The sequence below is a fragment of the Artibeus jamaicensis genome, unplaced genomic scaffold (assembly GCF_021234435.1).
Source record: "Artibeus jamaicensis isolate MK-2021 breed Jamaican fruit bat unplaced genomic scaffold, CSHL_Jam_final contig_525, whole genome shotgun sequence".
Taxonomy (NCBI): domain Eukaryota; kingdom Metazoa; phylum Chordata; class Mammalia; order Chiroptera; family Phyllostomidae; genus Artibeus; species Artibeus jamaicensis.
Genome location: NW_026521874.1, coordinates 10512582 through 10534709, shown reverse-complemented (window position 1 = coordinate 10534709; position 22128 = coordinate 10512582). Strand labels below are relative to the sequence as shown.

At 40.8% G+C, this 22128-nt stretch overlaps 1 protein-coding gene and 1 non-coding gene across 3 annotated transcripts in view; both read right to left on the bottom strand.

Annotated features, from left to right (window-relative positions):
* The window catches only part of BICDL1 (BICD family like cargo adaptor 1), a 77633-nt gene that overhangs the window by 28912 nt on the left and 26593 nt on the right, over positions 1 to 22128 (bottom strand). The window lies entirely within an intron of this gene.
* Positions 1994 to 2099, bottom strand: LOC119057494 (U6 spliceosomal RNA). The gene has a single exon (XR_005084099.2). It is a non-coding gene; the product is annotated as a U6 spliceosomal RNA (small nuclear RNA).

Here is a 22128-nt window from a genome sequence, read left to right as displayed (position 1 = left end):
GTCCTTGGTGTCTCTCTTCCTTCCCCTCTCTCTAAAAGTAAATAAATAAAATCTTAAAAGAGTCAGATGGGCAGGGGTCGAGTTCCTCTTTTACCCTATATATGTGTACGAGTTATATGTGTCATTTAAGCTCTCTAAATCTCTCTTTCCCAAATTATAGACATATTTCTCCTTTACACAGTAACACAAAAAGGGCAGGTCTAAAGGAATGCCCATTTCCTTATTTCTAATTCAGGACTTTGTGGGATTGAAACAAATCACTGAAGTTTAGTGAAACAACAGCAGCAACAAATTGCACTGCAACCAATGTAGGGCAACTGTGCAAAACAATAAAAAGCCAAGGACCAGTCATTTTCCTTAAAAACCAGGAGCCGAGAGCACCGCACATGTGCTACTGGGTGCTTCGCAGGTGCCGTCCACTTCGGGGGGCTGCACTGGGAACAGCCTGTCGAGTGACTCAGCCAACATCATGAGGGTCAGGCTGGAAAACGTAAGGACACACAGAAATAGGAGGCAGCCATGCTTTTCGGTCTCGTTTCCTGGTGACCTTTCAATAGCCAGGAAATCTCCAGGAGCCGTACCTGAGCCGTACCTGTCTCTCTTGGAGATTCACATTTTCCTGCCTAGGTTTGGGGCAGCAGTCATGGCCCTCGGACATAAAAACTTTGCTAGTTCTAGGTTTTGGTGGTGGTGATAAGGAGTGAGGTTAGGACACTTCATTCCGATAGTAGAAAATGGCAGGCATGGGACTTACAGTTTACTTCCCAGAATGACGACTTTTGGCTACCACGCCTGAGTAAGCAGCCAGTAAGAGTTGTGGCAAAATAGTGTCAAAGAATGCCATCTGTAATTAATTATATATATGTATGATATGTGTGTATAAATATATGTATTACTTATATATATAGTTTTAGCTTTATATATAGTTTTAGCTTTATATATAAATATATAGTATAAATATATATGGTATATATGATATATATGATATATACACACACACACACATACACATATAGTTTTAGCTTAGGTATTTCTTGTTCTTCGACTTTTTTTTTTTAAAGAGAGGGAGAGGTCAGGGCACATTCCTGGGTTGCAGGCAGGTTCCCTGCAGGCCAATTCCCAGCAGGGGACGCACGAAAGGCAATCATACATTGATGTTTCTCTCCCTCTCTCCTTCCCTTTCCCTCTAAAGATAAATAAATAAAATCTTAAAAAAAATTAAAGAGAGGGAGAGAGACATCAATGTGTGGTTGCCTCTCGTGGGCTCCAAACTGGGGACCCGGCCGGCAACCCAGGCGCGTGCCCTGACTGGGCATCCAACCCTCGACCCTTTGGTCCACAGGCTGGCACTCGGTCCGCTGAGCCACACCAGCCAGGGCTGTTCTTCAACTCTTAATTTTTTTCTATAATAAGAATAATGAATTTCAGAGTTAAAAAAGGAACTGAAACAAAAGTTCAAGCCCCCACTTTACTCCTCAGAGCCACTCCCTAGCGACAGCTCTAAATATCATCCACAGTGCAGACGTTTCTTGTGATTCCTTCTCGAAATTTTCTACTGATATCTATCCAAACATCACTAAAACTTTTGGCTTTAAAAATACATATATTTTAACATCTTTCCATAGATCAATACATAGATCTACCTTCTTCTTTTTAACAATTGTCTGGTATTTAGTTATACAAATATATCATAATTTGTTTAACTAGTCTCTACTTATGAGCATTTAGAGTGTTCCAATTCTTTGCTAGAAAAAAAGAAATCCTTGCTCACCTATCTTTGTGCTTGTGGGAATATAACCTATAAATGAATAAATTCCTGTAAGTGGGACAACTAGATAAAAAGATATGTATATTCATTTTTTAAATACACTTTATTGATTATGCTATTACAGTTGTCTCCCTCCCCCTTCACTCCCCCCCACCCTGCACACCTCCACCCACCCCCATCATCACCCCCCTTAGTTCCTGTCCATGGGTCGTACACAGAAGTTCTAAGAATATGGGACGCTTTGCGAATTTGCGTGTCATCCTTGTGCAGGGGCCAGGCTCATCTTCTCTGTTTCATTCCAATTTCAGCGTGTGTACTGCCGAAGCAGCACTGTGTATTCATCTGAATGGGTGTCACCAAACTGTCCTCCCCAAATGCTGCCTCAATTTATACCTCTAGCAATAGAGCACAAATACGCCTACTTCCCAACACCTTGCCACCACTGGGTATTATGAAACATTTTAATCTTTAAGTACTTATTCCTAATATTCTCAAAATATCTCTTTTACTTTCACTGCATACAGAGATGATTATAAAAACAAGACACTTGAGAAATAACTCTAATTCCGTTAAAGAATGCTGCAGAGTTTAACACCGAAGCAGTCCCTGAGCTATCCGAAACAAACTCCTTTTGTAATCGGAGCGCTTGGGTTATTATTATTATTTAATCTTCATATTGGCAAAACAAACTGACAGTATGTGCCTTTCCCCCCCAGTAAGCTCGATTAGGTCAGAGTTACCAGCTTGGACAGACTATTTGCTCCCCACTGAGCAGAGCTGTCCCATGATCACCCTTTTACTGACACGATTAAAAATGAACATTTCCCCAACATGGAACATGTAGGTTAAATTTCTTTAAACTGGCCAAAGTAGAACTATGAACTTTATACTTTCTTGTTAAATGGAGGAGAGGAAATTGTATTAGTTTCACATGAGCATTCATTTAACTTGTCATTTGTCAGAAGGGAAAAAAAATGAACCAATTAATTTAGAAATTATGATAAATATACTATTTTAACCCTCTGCCTGATTTACTGAACTTTAAGAGAAAAACCCTTGGTGTTCGCGGCCTCTCTGGAGCGTGCCCGCCCCCCACCCCCAACCCGCCTTCTCCCAGGAGGGTGTTCTTGGCCTTTCTCTCTCCCAACCGCCAGGGGCCCTTCTTCTGCTCCTGTGACTCCTTTGCTGAAACCAAAGAGCCCAACAGGTTCACTTCTTCCACAGCTCACTTCCACCTCTATGGCTTTCTAAATAAACTTTAGCTCGTATTTGGGAAGAGAGAGAGAGAGAGAGAATGAGAATGAGAATCTCAGTCTTTGTCCCCCTAGGGCATGATGAGTAATGAGCATCTGCCTGAAATACCTTAGCGGTGGCAGTGAGAGTGACAATCAGGACGATGACAAGACCTACAGCAGTGCTTTACGTATCAAGCATCTATCATGGGCTTTACCCTGGTCTGAGCATTTCACATTTACTTACTCGAATAGGCATTCTGACGTCTCCTACCTACAGATGAGGGTGTCAAGGGCAAGGTGTTTTCCCAAGGTCGTACTTGTGCTGGTTAAGTGCCAAGCTGGATCCCTGCCCAGACCTACCTGCAGCTTCCACACTTGTACCCTCAACCTCAACACACAGCACCCCTTTCCCATCGTCCTTGGCTCTCTCTCAAAAATAATTAAAAAATGAAAATGACACTACAGCAACAACCTTAATTTAAATTCTAAATTAGAACAGAGGGTGAAGTATTACTGCAGTTGAAAACTGTTGCTTTAGAACACTACTTTCAAAAATAGTTGATTTTTCAGTTTGAAGATAACAGAACCCCAGTGCAGAATGTGTGTGTGTTACAAATACTGCCAGCATTTTGCTGACCCCCCACCAGTCTTTCTGTGTGTGTGCAATTAGTTAGGACCATACTGTTTCTACAGATTTTTCTTTTTTCACATGGTTCTGTATCAAACCATTTCCATGTTATTTATTATTACTCTTCTAATCACCATTTTAAGTGCTATGTAATATTTCATCAAGTACACATGCCCTAATTTCCTTCACCACTCCCAATGTAAGGCATCTGGGATTTTCCCTTTTTTTGTGTGTGTGATTATAGTGAATACACATCATTGGATTGGTAGTGGTAAACTATACCCGAGTAGAAATGGAATGGACAATTTTACTGTGTCAGAAAGGTAGACGAATACGCTTTAGAAAAAAAATATGAATGGGTTTATGATTACCTTTTGCTAAATGAAAAAAGTCCAAGGACCTAGAAGTCTGTATTTTTTTTATTTTCAAGGTTTTATTGCTTCAAACTTTCAACTTCAGTAGTGGGTGCCATGAGCCTCCTGGTACCACATTATGTAAGCCCCCCTTTTACTATCTTGATTACAATAATGAAAGTGACCCCCATCTCCTGAATGATAAATAAGTGCAAACAATGTAAAATAGCCTTTTTGTTCTCATCATGCTTCAGTAGCCAACTCCTCCCAAAGCCTTTCAAAATAAAACTCAAAGGTGAAGCTTGTCATATATATGTATCTCTTCCTTAACATACGGAGACAAAAGGATGATCACCAATACTTTTCCAAAGAAAAGGCTTCATTTCTAATAATATGATGGGCTAGGTTGTTTAGACCGACCCTCCTCCTGAAAAGAGCTAAGAATACTGGATAAAACACAAAAGACTTCTTAAAAGCATTGAAATGCTGACTAGATAGTGACAGAACCATGTCACATTCCACTCACGCAAATTGTTACAACAAACCACTGGAACACAAACAGTAACAAATAAACCCAACTACAGCACAAATGAATAACATAAGTAAACGCCAGGGGGTGGAGAAGGAAATAACCAACCTGCCTAACTTTGGGAAACAGCCTTTTTTGACTGTCAGCTGTGAGGTTCCCGAAAAAAAAAAAAAAAAAAAAAAAGGAGCTGTACGCAGATACTGCACTGCGGCTTACTGAGTTCGTTTTTCCCAGAGTTATGCGTTCGTGATTCTGATATTACTGTGTATGTTTAAATAGAACTGAATGAATAAGCACATTTATCATAGATAATGAGAACCAGGTTTTTCTCGTGTGGAAAAAGAAGTTACAAAGAACAAAGAGAGAAGGCTAGAATGAATTCTATAGTGTTGGATATCAGTATGAACTTACGGTTTTTAATATGTACAGGGTGGGGCAAAAGTAGTGAGTATGCAAAAGAGTTTATTCTTGTATTCTTTCTTAATTATTGTATTATTTTCCATGGGAGCTGTAAACCTACTCTGGCCAACCCTGTATGTATATATGAATGGACAGCCTGGGAAATAAGTATAGATGTCTGGTTATGAGTGTGTGAGTGTATACACACTTACTTCCTAGCTCTGTTCTCTGAGATGGCCTAAACATCACCATATCCTAGCAGCAACAGGCACACTACTGCTCAGATCTTGATTTCTTAATACCCATTGCTAATAAATGAACCAAGGCTCCTTGGAGAAATGACTGGTCCCAGAGTTTCATGAAGCAGGAAAAGTACAAAATGAGCCTGGAACATCTTATCACGCCCAAAAGAAGGGAAGAGCTCCAAAAGTGATGGACGTGTACTGAATGGACACAGGAGTCAACCGGAGGGAGTTCCCAGTGCTGAGGGCTGGGACCATTTGATCCATAAAGCAAATAATGACAGTAATGAATTATACTGCATAGAGTACGATCGATATTCACGAGTCCATGCTAATATACAAATAACCGGATAAATAAATTAATGGGGGAAAAGGAAATGGGGTAGCTCTTCCCTACAAAAGAACTCCCATTCAATACATGTGCAAGTCATGGTGGAAGTAAAAAACTATGACCAGACAAGTGTCACAGTAATAACTGTTGTAGGCAAGAGCTAGAAGATGAATGAGAATAATTAGTGGGCAAAATTTTGATGAGAAATGAGGCATTTGCATAGTCTTAAAGTATCTCCCCATAATATTAACCACAAAAGGGAAATCTCTCTCCTGCTAGATGCTGAGCGCTACTATGCTGGACATTCTTTAGCACACAACTGGTACTTATTACATATTTGGAGAATGAATGATTTATGTTTCCTTATTCAAACACTGGTTCTCCCATCAGTGCTATTTTCTCTTTATTATACACAGCACGCTCTCGGGGACTGTGCAAAGCACCAATGTTACTACCAAGCCAAAGCAAACGCAGAAGCAAACATCTAAAAATCCCTTCAAGTGAAAAACTTGAAGATTGTTTCATAGTCAAGCTTTTCACTTTACTTTAATGTTCAATGGGAATCTGTTTTCCTGAACGACCCAAGTTCAGTGCCTTAAAGGCAGGCATTTACCCACTGAATCCACCCTGGGTTCTTGTAAGTTTCTGCTGTGACATGGTAGCAGTGTGGCTGCGGACAGGTGCTGTCCGACCTTACTGGTTAAGACCTTCTCAGTTCAGCAAGGTGATACTGGCAGATGAAACTCACTTTGTACCCAGGATTATGCCCTAGGATGTTGACTGCAGCATTGTTTTTAACAGTAAAAGAACTGGAAGCAACCTAAATGTTCACTGTTAGCAGACTCGATTAAGAACATTATAATGTATCGGTGCAACGAAATGCAAATATATCTATATATATATATATACACACATATATATGTATATATATATATATGTGTATATATATATGTATATATAATCTACTGCAGTACTATGGGAAGATTTCAACAATGTAATATGTACAGTGAAGGAACGGCATATTTGATCCCATTTACACACAATGATGTGCATATATTTATGTGCAGAAATGAATGTCTAGAAGGCTGTTTGCTGATAACATTTTAATGATTCCTCTGGGGGATGAGAGTTCTAGCAGTTTTCACTTTGGAAAAGTCATTCTTTTCAGTCATTTTTGAACATTCTACAGGAAGTATACATTGTCTTAATAGTTAGAAAAAATAAAACTCTCTATTTAAAAAAAATAGGTAAATTCATAATACACCAAACTGGAGAGAAAAGTGAAAGAAAGGAACATGCACAGTTAACACTGAAGGAAGATAAGGGATTTTGGCAGTAATGAGGCTGGGGAGAGGAATACGATAATCACAACAAACCTCAGACAGTGTGAGTTTAGAAAGATGAGAGGAGAACGTTTTTATTTTTTTTTACGTTTCAAAATTGAAAATTTACAAAGTTTCATGTCTCTATGAGGTTTATAAAGAAGTGTAAGACACAATCTCCATCCTCAAGGAGATGTAGACTCGCAAAGCAGCCAATGTAAGGCCCAGAGAATATTTATATGTACGGACTGGCAGGCTGTCTGAGATGTGAGTGCACAAGTAACTCAAGACAGACTATGGCAAATGTCCTACGACCAGGAAGACCAAAGTACACAGCCGAAGAACCTTGAGAAAATGATACAACCCCTACACCTCGGTTTCCTCATCTGAAAAATGGTGATGAAAAGATCTACCTTTAAAGTAAAGTTCTGCCAGCATTAAAATGCAATAATGTAGATAAAATGTTTAGTTCAGATTAAATATGTTATAGCCATTACTAGAACTTACGATGAAGTGCAAACTCAAAACAGAATACTTTCATTTGTTCAAAGAACAACAGGCAGTTTGCAAGTTGAAACCTCAGAGACTCTCTGGTTCAAACCCCTGGGTTAGCATGTGATTAAAAACTGAGGGACAGGTGGACACGGTCGGGCCTGTCAGCACAGGCTCTGAGTGGGTGCAGATTAGGGTCCTGCCTAAGATCAGTTTCTTTCATTACAATTTTTTTTTTACAGACAGAAATAGTCACACGCTGGACAGTTTTCAGGGATACCCCAAACTCAGCCCCTGGAAAGAGCAAAGTCTGACGCCACGAGCAGTGTTTGTGACTCACAGGAGGGGATGCCTGACAAAGCTGGTGCATCGTCAGTGGGCCTGTTCCAGGAGGTGTTTGTAAAATGGGCCTGTTCCAGGAGGTGTTTGTAAAAGCTGCTTTTTGACATTTAGAGAATTCTCACCCAGGAGAGAGGGGCCAGGTCTAATTCTGTTTTACTGCAATTAACTTTAAAAGTAGAGCACAATAATAGTTTTATTATCATTATCCTAATCCTTTTACTCATTGTCTTCAATGTAATCCCTGAGCATGAAAGACCAGCAACTCTGGCATCACGTGCCTTAATCCAAAAAGACAGAAGGACAAATGTTAATCTGCTTTTGATTTTACCATAGAGCCATTATTCAATTGCAGATTCCTGATGCCAGTTAATAAAAAATATTTCAGAAGGAGAGAGAATTTTTTTTTTGTTTTAGAAAGAGAGGCGGGGGGGGGGGGAGAAGAGAAACATCAACTTGCCGTTCTGCCCGTTCACGTATTCACTGCTTGATTCTTGTATGGGCCCCGACCAGACATCAAACCCTCATCCTTGGCGGTTCTGGAGGATGAGCGAAGCAACTTAACTACCAGGCCACGGCTGCGAGTAGGTTTTTAAAATTTTATTTTTCAATGTTCTGTGAGAACTCATACAGTAAGATAGGCCCTAGGTACTCCCCATATTCACAATCAAAGCTTTTGACTCATTTGGTCTTTTTTTTCTTTTTTAAACCAAAACGACACACAATCCTGTATTAACTGATGGCCTGGCACTTCGCATTAGTTCCATCGAGGACAGAACGCTTGCTTTCTATGCTCTAAACCGAGGACAAAGAGATAAGTAAGATTCAGTTCCTGTGGGAAAACTGTCTTCCAAAAACACAGTCTTTCGTCTCTACCAGTTACTTCACGGTGTGACCTCAGACGCATTGCTTAATTATCTGTGTCTTAGTTTCCTCACCTGTAAAATGAGGACAGAGAGGTGACACTTCAAAAGACTGTTGCGAGGAGAACACAATACATGCAAAGTGCTTAGAACAGAGTCTGGTGCACACTAAATACTGTATGTGCTAGCTGTTGCTATTTTTGTCCTCTTCATCATTGTTACATGCTAGCTCTAATAATCTCAAAGATTAACCCTGATTTAACATCTGACATTGAAGTCATCAGCACAAAAACGTCTGAGAGATTATGTGTAAATGAGGGGAGATCTTGAAGAGTCTAAGAAAATCTGGCATAGGGATGGATGGAGGATGGAGAGACGCCCTGGGGCAGAGCTGTGGAGGAGTCAGGCACTTTCTGTCATCCGTGGATGGCGGTGGGGTCATGACTGAGAAAGCTTGGAAGGTCTGGGGAAAAGTGGGGGAGTGGACCTGGGACCGCAAACAAGGGAAAAGAATGACTATCCAGTTAGATCGGGCACTGCACTGTCCCCAGGAACACGTCTCTCTCAGGACAGGCCTCCGGGTTCCCTCAGGGGAGAAAATACTATAGTATGGTAGGAGTTCCTGGAATGTGAAATGTTAATGCTTGCCAAAGGAGATTATGCCCAAGGTACTTGGGAAAAAAAAACAAAACGGAGAACCTTTTCATAACAAACAGGAAGGGCGAGGGGAAGGTAGATATTTGAATGATGTTCTGAGTAAATTTTAATTTAGGATAGTGATGGGGATGGGGTGGGGGTCTCACAGGGACACATTCAGGATTCTCTCAAAAAATAACTGTTGTGTCTAATCCTCTTTCTAATAAAGAAAATTCTAGCATTTTTTGGGGGGTGTCATATGGCTCACCAGGGGGCTCTTCTAGACATCGAAGGGTTAAACAGTTCAAACATTCTTGTTTGGAGCTGGAGGAGGATCAAAATCAAATAATGCTGCCCCCCACCCCCGGAATTTGCCTCCAGGATTTTGCTCATTGGAATGTCTTTTCCCTGAAAATTCTCCCCTGATAAATTCTTAACAGCCCAGTTTTTCTCAGAGGTGACCACTATGTTGCTTTTATAATCTCCCAGGATAAAATTACCTCATTATATATACTGCAGTCCTAGAATACTCTTATTTTGAGTATTATATACTCTATTTTGTTTGTTTACCACACTATTTTATTTGTTTACATGTCTGTTTTCTCTCTTCTACCATGAAGGACTTAAGGACAGGAATTGTACCTCCTAATTATCTTTGTTTCTCTAAAAAGTACATGGCACATAGTAGGTACTAAAATGTTTACTGTATGAGATAAAGTCTGAATACCTTATATGAGTACTTTTTGAGATAGTCAAGCTATGACTGTTGAAAATAGAAGTGGGGTTACACTAAACCCCAGGAATGTCCCTTTAGCAGAGTTCCAGCAGGGTCATCCCTTAGTGACATAATCCCCTTTGACTAGACTAGCCCCTCCCCGAGATGGGGCACTATTTCCTCTTTTAGGTCATCGCCATGGCCAAGTAGATTCACTTAGGCTTTGATGTGTATTACCCAGGACTGATCAGCCTATGTGCTGCTTGCTGCTGCTGCCTATACATGCCTTCACTCTTGCTTTTGCACGTGGAATCTTTTAATACTTAGGAACCACAACTTTTTCTCCTGACCCTTCTGTAAACCTCATTCACATCGTCTTCTATAGGGTCATTATTTTTGATAGTTGATAGACGTGAAATCCTTTTTTGGAACATATTATAAAATAGGTACCCTTTCGAAAAAGTGTATGTGGGAGTGAGCTTTAAATTTTGATTTCCCATGTTCTGTTAGTTTGGGTTGAATGCAACAAACTAAACCTGAAGAAAAAGAAAACAGTGAATATTTATTAAGCTCTTTCTATGTCTAAGCACTGTTCTAGGTAACATACACCATTTCATTTTATCTTAATGTTATGGTCTATGTCCTGTTAACCGATTGTTTACAGATGAACAAACTGAGGTTAGAAGAAATTAAGTCATATAGTTGAGGTCACTTAAATTGGTAAATGATGGAGCTAGTATTCAAAGGCGTGTCTGACCTCAAAATGCCACTACATGACCACACCCAAGAAAAAGACTGTCCTCATCCCCATGGCCGGTTAGGTTGAGTGGCAAAAACCAGACCTCCAGCTGGCCCTTCTTCCTGAATGCTCTGAGCCTGTTTTGTATTTATCTCCAGCCTTGACTGGTCTTCTGACTTAGAGTCTTCCCTTTCTCAGGACATGGCAACTACCTTCTCAGAAATTTTAGGCCCAAACACAGGAATTATCCTTGACTCCTCTTTTTCCCCTTAAACCCACATCCAATTCCACAAATCCTGGGGGCTGTCCTTTTGAAATTTACCTTTTGAAATTATGAGCCTGAATGAGTTGATATTTTAGAGCTGTTCAGACAGCGTGGCGTACATGAGCACTCTGTGAGTATTGTTGAGTAAAAGAACTGTCCAGCACTCTCCCACTCCCTGCCTCCACTCTCCCCGCCAGACCACTGACTGCAGAAAGCAGGCATCACTTCACTGGCCTCCTTGCTCCCAACCGTGTCCTGCAGCCCACGCTCCCTGTCGCAGAGCAATTCTTAAAAAACCCCAGTCACGTGTCACTGCTCAAAAGCGCCCAGAGGCTTTCTTTCTTATTCAGAATACACGTAATAAAGTCATTATCATGGCTTACAAGACTGTACACGATTCCTTCTGCCACCCCACCCTCATCTCTGTCTCCTCTTTTATCTACTGCATCCTCCATGCTCCACACTCATGCTGGCCACCTTGCTGACCTTGGCCCTGTAGAGCACACTCTCACGTCACAACCTGCACGCCTGCTATCCCTCTACCCGGAACACTCTTCCCTTAGATATTCCCAAGGCCTGCTCTCTCACGCACTCAGGTCTCTTCTCAAATGTCATCTCTTCAGAGAGGCCCCTTTTGTTCGCCCTACCCGCCCCCCCACGCCATTCCCTGCAACACGGATTCCCTTCCTCTGTCCCCTTTTCCCCTGCAACACTGATCACACCTGGTACATACACCTCTTCTTTAACTGAATTACTGCCTCTCTGACCTTGATGTCAGTTTCAAACCGGCAGGGCCTTTGCTTCCTTTGACACCATAACCCCAGTACTCAGAAATGGGCTAGGCACACTGCAGAAAAATTGGATGAATACAGGGAAATCATATATAGTCACTTATTTTTCACTTACAGTTGTTTATAACATACTCCTAAATGTCACAGGGAACTAAACAAATTCTATAAAATTCCCATATTACAAAGTGAGTTTGCTTTTTATCTGGAAATTTCATTTTTAAATATTAAGAATTTTATTTTTAAATGTTGCCTTTCATTTGAACAAAATAAACAGAAGATGAATCAAGCCAATTATTACCTTTGTCTGTAATTACTAAGCAGTAGTCACAAAAACACTACATAATTTAGATATAAAACCTTCCCCCACCTTCAGATTTGCCTTATCTATTATGTCCTTTTTGCAAAAACGATTCAAACAGAATTCAAGTATAATGCTATTCTTTTATAGAAAAAAAACCTACAGCGAGATTTCCTTTCTTTTTCTTTTAGCTTCACCTGAGGACATCCTTACTGATTTTAGAGAGGGAGGAAAGGAGGGAGGGAGGGAGAGAAAAACATTGATGTGTGAGAGAAACACTGAATGGTTGCTTCTTGGATGAGCCCCAACTGGGGATGGAACCTTGTAACCCAGGCATGTGCTCTGGCCAGAAATTGAACCTTTAACCTTTCAGTTTACAGGATGATGCGTCAACCAACTGAGCCACAGGGGCCAGGATGCAAGATTTTTTTCTTAAAATTAACTCCTAGTAAATGTTTAAACATAGAAATATGGAAAAGCAGAGTTTAAGTAATCTGGTAATCTCCTTGTGGGATATTCTACCAGCACATTCGGGCATTCGTAGATGAAAGTGCTACTTATATCTTGCCTCACTAAGATGAGATATTATCTGATGGTTGCCATGGAAACAGTAGTAATGCTGACAAGGATTAGAATTATAGAATTTTACCACTGGGTGTAGAATTATTTTCTGTGGAGTCACTGGGGCAGGAATGCAGATACCCTATGAAGATAAAAAACTAGCAGGAGGAGGGCAGGGGAGCCCAAATCCTTTCTCCAAATCCGAGTCCACCTGTTCCTTATGACACCTACAGTCTGATCATCAACTTTTCAGCCTCCTCAAACCCTCCAACCTTCTTGAAGCTTTTCCTGGTCAACTACAGCTCTCAGTTCTTGCTTCTGTCTCTCAAGTCCTATTTTTCACAAATGGCCTCCACATCATAATTTAAGTATCTAATGACAGCGTCTTGCATGGTTCCCTAAATGCGAACTGAGTGAGCAGTTACTGAGCACCCACCCTGAGTCAGGCACCAGTGCCACGTGCTGTCACGAGAAGTGTCTCATCAAGGCCTCCTGACAACGCCTGCCAGGAGGTACTGTCAACACACTGCCCAGATGAGGGAATGGAACTCTGGAGAGGTTGGGTGGCTTCTCCAGCATGACAAACTATTTACCCAAAACAAGCCTTATCACTGGCACCAAACTATAGGTGGCTCAGAGGAAAGGGTGACTCAACTCCTCTTGCAGCTTTTCCAGCCTTCAGAAAGGGTTTGGCTCACGGCAGACAACCCGTTGACAAATAAACAATCTGAAGAAAACCAACAATGAAAGAAACAAATAGAACTATGTATGATGTAAGCAGGTGAGAAGGCAGAGACTGTTGATTTATTCCCCTAACAATGTCATGTGCTGTTGTGAAAAAAATTAATTAAAAATTTAATATAAAGCTGTCCCCATGAACACATTGGTGTCTGGTCATGATCAGTTGTGATATATGCTCCAAGTCATTTGTTATTATTAAGTAATGAAGTAAATACTTTAGTTAAAAATGTAAATAGTAGCAAACTCAAAATGTCCACTCATTACTTGTTCTTGAGTGGGGAAGAAAAGGTATAGCTGCAGCCAGTCCTCAGAGCAAACAATGCTACGGAAGCATTCTGAGCACATGTCTTGATGAGGAAAAAGCGGTTAAGAACCACTGGTTTAAGGAAGAAGCATTGGAACGTGGACCAGCTGCCCTAACTTCCTGGTTCACTGGGTGAACATAAGCAATTTGGGTAAGCAATCTGGTCTCTTTCCTCAGGCCTTTAAAAATAGCGGATAAACTAACGCTACTGCTGGACAATCCTCAGGAGTAATTAGAGTTTCCTTGGTGTTGTGAAGTTGGCATCAGTTCCATTTTGTTTCTCCAAGGATGGTAAGGAGGTCAGAGTAGCTCACTACTTCCAGAACCTGCCTAGTGGACTGGCTTTGTGAAAATGAAACTAGTTAAGTTTTGAAGTTGACTCAGTTTTTCCTAAGGCAAATGGAAGGCAAAGGATGAGTTTGTTAAAAAAAAACCAAAAAAACCCCCAACAACCCAGAAATGTATTAGGTAAGCCAGGCTACAAAAAGTAAGTTGTTCCCAAGTTGAACATCAACTTCTCAGGGAGAGAGTTAAGAGATTAAAAGCATATCTCAATTTCTCAGATATTAAATACACAATAAAAACCTGGTTCCTGCTTCTTTGAGATATTGGAAAATTGATTAGTTAGTATCTGTGAAGGCTTTCAGGTACAAAGTGCTATCTCGCTGCTAAATTCTATTCTATTTATTCTGCTTTCTTTCTGTCAGTCAACTTCTATGTGTATCTGGAAAACCAAGATGGAGATTATTAATTAACTGCAGTCTTATAAGCCTGACAAATTTTGGGAGCAAGGAAGCTTGAAAAGACAGAAATGAAAATCTGGAGCACATTCAGGCACAGGCTTATTTAAATGCCAGAATAATTACCCCAAGCCAAAAAGAATCCAAATAACCTATCGCCCCAGGTCTCCTGGGTGGTGGTGAAGGTGCTCAATATAAATCAAAATGATCATGCGTGAATAAACCTAGCATGCTAAGGAAGAGCAAAAATACAACAAAGGCAGCAATTCCAAATAATTCAGCGATCCAATACCACTGCAATACAATTACTGAACATCTACCAGAGGCTAGTTAGTGAATAACATGAGGCCCTGCACTCAAGGAAGGACATGAACTACGTAAAAGAACAAACTAGAGATTGCATTTTTTGAAGTAAAGGCAACAGCACAAAAGCACATATATTAAAACATTCAACGAACAGATGTTAAGTTCTGGAAAGTGAAGCCTATAATACAGCATACTGAATCAGTGTATTTATTTATACATTTGATCATGCTGAGTTGATATTTCTATACAGTGAGATTCACCAACAGTTCTGAGCTTTCCAGCCAACCACACATATTTACTGCATAAACCCAAAAGAATGGCCTGTGGGCAGCATGGAAGTACATTTCCAGGTGAACTTCAGGGAAAACCAAGTCTGATGCTCCCAGTACAAGGAAACTGTTATTGATTCTGTAGCTTGTTTCCACAGGCTGAACAAAGTGTAGCTGTTTTGCAATGTAGCAGAAAGAATAAAACTAGAATAAAGGCTATCTTACTGATTATGGAGGAAAATCATAGTAGTTCTGAAATCATCTTCTACAGTTATATCTTCTGATCCATTAATTTTACTGCAAGGAATCTATCTTCAGGAATAATTAAAGAAGGTGTCAAAGATTTATGTACTAGCAATTTCCTGGGTGTATATCCTAAGGAAGTATGTGCCTATGTTCACCAGGATATATGTCCAAGATCATTTATAATGGCATTATTTGTTAATAGCTAAAACCTATAAACAACCATCACCAAGAAAAATAGGTGTATCATATAGGGTCCCGGCACAAACAACACCCTTTTTTAATTACCAAATCTTTTATTACAAAATTATAAGCATGTGGTTCTATAACATAACGATATCACACTCAAGCACATCATATGACATTTTACGTGAAATGCTCAAATTAAAACTATAAATTATGACGCCCATATTATTACCCTACCCACCACACTCAAGCAGGCCCTTCTTCTGCTGGACCCTGTATATTCGTATAACGGGATATAATATGCCAAAGCAAATGAATTACCTAGGCTTCGTGTATCAACATAAATGAACTGTAAAAACAATTGTTGAGCAAAAGAAATCAGACACAAAATAATTCACCCTGGATGATTCCATTAATGCAAAATTCCAAAACAGAAAAAAAACAAAACAGTTTTGGCTATATAAACAAAATGGTAAATGGCTATATACCTAGCAAGTAAAACTCACTAGAAAGAACTGATTACCATAAAAGTCTGGATGGTGATTCTCCTGGGGGGGAGAAAGGGGCGGTGCTGTGGACGGGCTTGGGAGACCCTGAGCAGAGGGCTCAGTTAATTCAAGCCCAACTCCTGACCACCAGCAATGGTGAGGAATAAATATCAAGATTAGGGATCCCTGTGTCTCTTGAGAGAAATAGGCGTGTGAAGCTTAACTCCAGTTTGGAAGATTCTGGGATGATCTTATGTTCCAAATGGGGTTGTGAAGTCACCTGACGGGCCCCCTCCATCCAGCTCCCAGCTGCCCAGCACCAGATGCTTCTGTTTGAGCCCAGCACTCCCGATGCAGAGAAGGAGACCCACTGCCAGATGGAGCTCTTGAACTCCTTGGTGTTGAGTTAATTTCAGTGTTATAATTTTAGTTAAAAATAAGTCCAGTCATGTCTTCCTGAAGTTACACTCACCTTAGTTGTACTTTACATGCTCCCAAGCCTATACTCATTAAAAGACAATTTTCGGTTTGTCATTCCTACAGATGACAAATCTCATCTGTTATATTTAAACTCCTCCTCATTTAAAAAAATACTTATTTTTTTAAGAGAGAGGGCAAGAGAGGGAGAAAGACAGGGAGAGAAACGTCGATCAGTTGCCTCTTGGAGGCCCCCAACTGGGCATTTGGCCCGCTAGCCAGGCATGTGCCCTGACCGGGAGTCAAACAGGCGCCTTCTGGGTTCCCGGGATGGCGCCCGATCCACTGAGCCATACCAGCAGGGCAGTCTTCCTAATTTCAGTCTGAGAGATAAAGCGTAATTTCTGGTTCAATTTCCAGCATCAGAACAGTAAGTTGTATGGACCAAAACCGTGTTGGAAATTTACATGTAAAAATTTAGCTGCTGATGTCCTATTTTCATCAAAATGATCAATGACTCTGAAGAATGAGAAACTGTGTTCCAGTATGTGGTGGTATTGAAAGAACGATCTTTTAAAAGCCAATGCCTGAATCCTTCACAGGCTACTTTTCTCATCCGAAAGGGGAAACCCAACTGAATGACGGAGAGTCTCACATCACTGCCACAGTCGTGGGGCCAACTTCAGTGTCACTGAGGGACCACCAGCTACGTGTCATCTGATGTTATGCATCATAAATGCGTATCTTCTAGCCAAAAGTGGTCGATTTGAATCCACCAAGCTTTAATATACAACTTCCAGTTAATAGGAAATGACACAGAATAGAAGAAGGAGCTAAATGTCATCATAAGAAAGCAACCAGACAAATTCAGAGGCTGGAACTTTCTACAGAACAACTGGCCTGTTTTTTTCAACATGTCAACACAAAAGGGGGACTTGCACTAAAATTAAAAAAAAAAACCACTTAAAGGGATAAGACATAATGTAATAAAAATAAGGCATAATCGGGATTAGATTCTGATTTGCCAAACAAGAGTAAAGGTCATGTTTTGAGGTCAATTAGGAAAACATGAATGTGGACTTAGAATAATGAAAAATTACTGGAGTGGAAAAGTGCAGATCGCTTACTTGAAAAGCAGATTACAAAATAGTATGCACAATATATAACTTTGGTTTAAAAAAAGGTTAAAAAATAAGTTAGGCAAAACAAAATCTCCATGGCAGTGAGTAAGACGTGCCAACCAGATGGAGAAATCACTGTGCTGGATTGGTGAGGGAAGCCTTTAGGGGGAGAAGAGTAACTAACTGCCAGCTCATCCTGAAAAAATGGGTGGAACGGATTCTCCAACCCATCAATCAGCCTGAAAGTGACAGGGCTGAAGTAAGGGCAGCTTGATTAGGCCATGAGATGTTTAGGCCAAACAAACAAACAAACAAACAAACCAGCCTCCCATTAAATCTTAATCAGCTGCTCCTTGTTTCTGTCATTGCTCATGATCCCAAAGGCGCTATCAGGAGAGGAGCTCTGACCGATTCTGGCCTCCTTTTCCTAAAAGATTTCCCCTTCCTGGCTTCTGAGGATGGAATGTTCTAACACAGGTATATGTGGGGCCCTGTGTGCATGTATGAGATGGAGGGAAGATATGGAGGAAGGGAATTTCATTTTGAGATTGTCAAGATAGCAGACATGGCTGTTTCAAACCACACAGGGTTCGGTTAATTTCATGAACATGCTCACTCCAGTCTTCCTTCTCTTACGTTTTCATCTGAGTCCTTCACACATCCATGTGCCAGGCACACATAAGGTTACACACACACAGACACAAGAGGAACTGTAAACAAATGTTGAACTCTAACTAATGACACACATCCTGAATTATTAAGGAGTAAAGTGTACCGATGTCTCCACCTTACTTTGAAATGCATCAGGAAATAAAATGGAGCAATGGATAACTTGACACCTTGCCTGTAGTTGGTAGTCAGTTCTCAATAAATGTTTGTTGACTTTATGAAAACTAAGCCAAAAAAAGGTTCCATACAGTAGGTTCTGAATTCCTATGGGAATCATGTTCTATACATGAAATCTGAAATTTCTAGTTTGTGATCCTCTGAGAAGTAGGACGTCTAGAGACAAACCACGTTTTTGTTCTGCTCATCACTCAGGTGCCGTGGGAAGTAGCAAAGGCTAAAAAGAACTTAGGTGTGGAAATGAGGTACTTATAAGAGGAAAAAAAGAAAGTAAGAGAAAGTATACACTCCTATAAAAGAAGCATTCATTAGCACAGATGTGAACAACTACTTTGGTGACGTGGGCATAAACCCTGGACTTGGAGATTATGAGGTCTGTCTGGAAAAAGTCCAGCCACTGTTACTGTTACAAGAACTGTTTGTATGGTATCAAGGTAACCTGACAGCCAAGGAGAGTGGACTGAAATGCACATGTGTGAACAATGACGACTTCACTGCACTGGTCAGTGGGGGCGGCAGACTCCTTGGGAGTGAGCATGTGCACTGCGTGGTTGTCACATTCAACGTGACTGAGCGAGTAGGGATACGAGTCTGCGTCAAATTTTGCGTTCAGCTTGAACATTCCCCCACGGAAACTATTCAGATGATTGAGAAGGCCGCAGCCATGGGCAACTGGTGACTGGCAGCTTCATCACATCTCCTGCAGAGTTTTTTGGCGAAACATCAAATCACCCAGGTGACTGACTCAGCCCCTGCCACGGCCCAGATCTGGTGCCCTGCAACTTCTGCCTTTCCTCCAAACTAAAATCACCTTTGAAAGGGAAGAGACTTCAGACCGTCAGTGAGATTTAGGAAAATAGGATGGGGCAGCTGATGGGGATTGGGAAAACTGTGTGAGGTCCCAAGGTGCTACTTTGAACGGGACTGAGATGTCACTGTCCTATGTACAATGTCTCTCCTATCTTCTTCAATAAATGTCTCTATTTTTCATATTACGTGGCTGGGTACCACCTTTTGGACAGGCCTCATAAGCCCAGAGTTCTAGATACACTGGTTTTACTACGTATTAGTCATGCCATGTGACTATGGAAAAGTCATTTAATCTGTGTTTCTCTTTTGTTAAATGGAGATGATGTCTGCCTTCTTCTGTCACTGAGTCCTGATCACGGAAATGTCAGTTTTGTAAATCTGAAAGCTTAATGCAAATGTGAGGTGGTCTCATCATCCTGTTAGGTCTAAGGGACACAAGCCTGTCCCACTTTCCAAAATACAACCATCTCATCAGTGCTAGTCCCTTCCTTGGGTTTATCTATTCCCTTAATGAGGTTTTAAACTTTTCTGTAAGTCACAGGGCTGCCGTACTAATAATCTAAATCTTCTCTACACGTTTCAAGTCCAATCCACCTGGCATATAGTTATTTCCAAGGGGATGTACGTTCTATGTCCCAGGTTAAGAAATATTGGTTCAAAGAAGTTAGCAACAAAAAACAAAACTCTGGGGTGAAAAAGTCTGGGACACATCAGATCATATAGGTTTCTTTACTATACGGCTTATAAAAGCCTTTAGTATGTTAATGTACATCGCAAATCTCCAGGAGATATAATGTGAAATGTTTCCTGGACTTCCTTGCCCATGGAATCTTTTTTATTCTGAGATATATTTCTTGGGATTGATGCTACATTGGCACACTTTGAGGGAAAACAGCTGTAAACACTCTGGGAAATTCTAAATAGATCTCCATTTCAATTCAGGGTTCCACTGATGGCAACCAAGTTAAAAATAAAAAGAACACTTAGTCACAATAATGACAATGTTGGAGACTGTGCTCTATAGAATGAAGCTGAGGGAATCTTTGTCCTACCTACTGAGGGGGAAAATGGTGCTAACCTTCAGGTGAAATTATAGCTGTGCAATTCGGGGCATAGAGTCCTTGGGGCTCCACAGTACATTGTGTTCGCACCTGTTGTGATCTTGATTAACACGCTTACCCGTTCCTGACTTAGAGCAGATCCGCTTTGGGTCTCTGACCACAGCATTAAGAGTCATGGATCTACGGCCCACACCCTCAAGTCAGGGCCTACCTTCGCTCAGCACACTTTGCTAGAGACTCTTCACTGGCTTCTTGGGTCACAGCCAATTCTGTCATCCATATTCACCAGCCTTCTTTTTCTCCTGTCACCTGCTGCCTCCCAACCTAATTGAGTACCTGTAACTATGGAATCTGTAGACTCTGCCTAAAAAATAGCTAGGTTTCTGGGCACTACGGTTCCACTGCTGCCTTCTTCATAAAGTAGCAATATTTCTTATGTTTGATATTCATCCTCTTTGGGGGAATCAGTTCTCAGATAGGGGACAGACAACAGACCTTTGAAACATTTGGAAAAGCCAGGGAAACAAAAGACAGCAAAACACAGAATCGGAGATGTTTTCTTAATAACCAGAACTAGTGAAAGTGAGACTTGGAGGGACTACCGAGCTAATATTCCTAATAGAATCTGTAGTCCCAGGAAGTAAGAGCTACATTCCAATTGCAGACTCCTGACTAAATGGACAGTCATGAGTCTGGTGATCAGACATGATGAGAAAAGCAAAGCCATTCAATGGCTAGCCTTCCAAAATAGCCAATTTCCTGGATGAATTCGGAGTCAGTAACAGTTTAGGGGTATTAAGGGGGAGTTAGATGAATGCCCAGCACTGCCTCAATTAAAAGTCTGCCTTACAAATACCCACTTAGGTACGTAACAACACTTGGTGCTCAGAACCCCAATCTTGCTGTTAGCTCATCTTGTACTATAATTGCCAACTAAGAGTAAACAGATCTGTTAGTTAGGAATAATGGTATTAAGTGATGTTAGCCTTGGTCTTGGATGAAAATAGCTAAACTGGTCCTATGGGGATCAAATCCTATGGGGTCCTATGAACACTAACTATACTATATGCGAGAGAAAATTCTGGGGCATCAATTTTTCCACAAGAAAACCCTTATTTTCAACAATACCTGGGGAGTGCAAATTGGACTTTTAAACATCTCAAAGAAGTCTGAGAAAACACATCCATGACAGAACACAGTGACAGCAATATGACAGTCTGTGAAGGAGCTGGCTGATCCACACGGGGCAAAGCACAGCCTCCCTGGGTCTCAGTTCCCTCATCTGTAAAACGGGGATAATATCTAACAACACGGCTGTGAGTCTCAACCTAGATAATACATGAAAATGGATCAAACTATAACGCACAACAATGTTACTCACAGGCAATTTCAAGGCAAAGGGGTGCCACAGGGACCTGAGATCATTCCATTATTCTCATTTCAAGCACCGAAATAGCCAATAATTTCTTTACATAATCCCAGTTTCCTCACGGAATTCCCACCACAGTTTAATACCAACTCCGCCTCAGTGGGATATAGGAAACACAACAATTTCTTATAGACCCAAGTGTTTGTCAGGCCATAGAATGAGGATCTCAGACTAATAATCGCACCCACAGAGACAACAAGGGAAGAAAAAAAGAAAAGCTGACTGACAAGCAACAGCCTTGTGACAATGTAACAGAAAGCCTCCAACACACACCCCACTCCCACGAGTGTCAGGAGGCCGAGTCAGTGACTGGTTCTTTTTCCTACAGGCGCCTGTGAAACCTTCTTTGCCTCAGTGACTAATATTATCTCCTTGTTACAGGTCCTTTAAGTTTACCTTCTACTGTTTTTGCTCCTTTTCTTTTTCTCCTTTAAAACAGTCTCTTGTAAAGAACAGCACACCCTCATTACCCAGAGTTATTTAGAACTAAAAAAAAAAAACCAGCTGCTCCTAGGAAAGTGCCCCATTATTAATTTTATCAATATTTAGAGTAAGAAGTTGATATTAGAGTAATTTTTAACAATGGCAATTGGGGGTCAAGCTTTCTCTTTTCTGAGTGCTGATACGCAGTCATGGATTTTTGTATGTTCGTGTATATAAA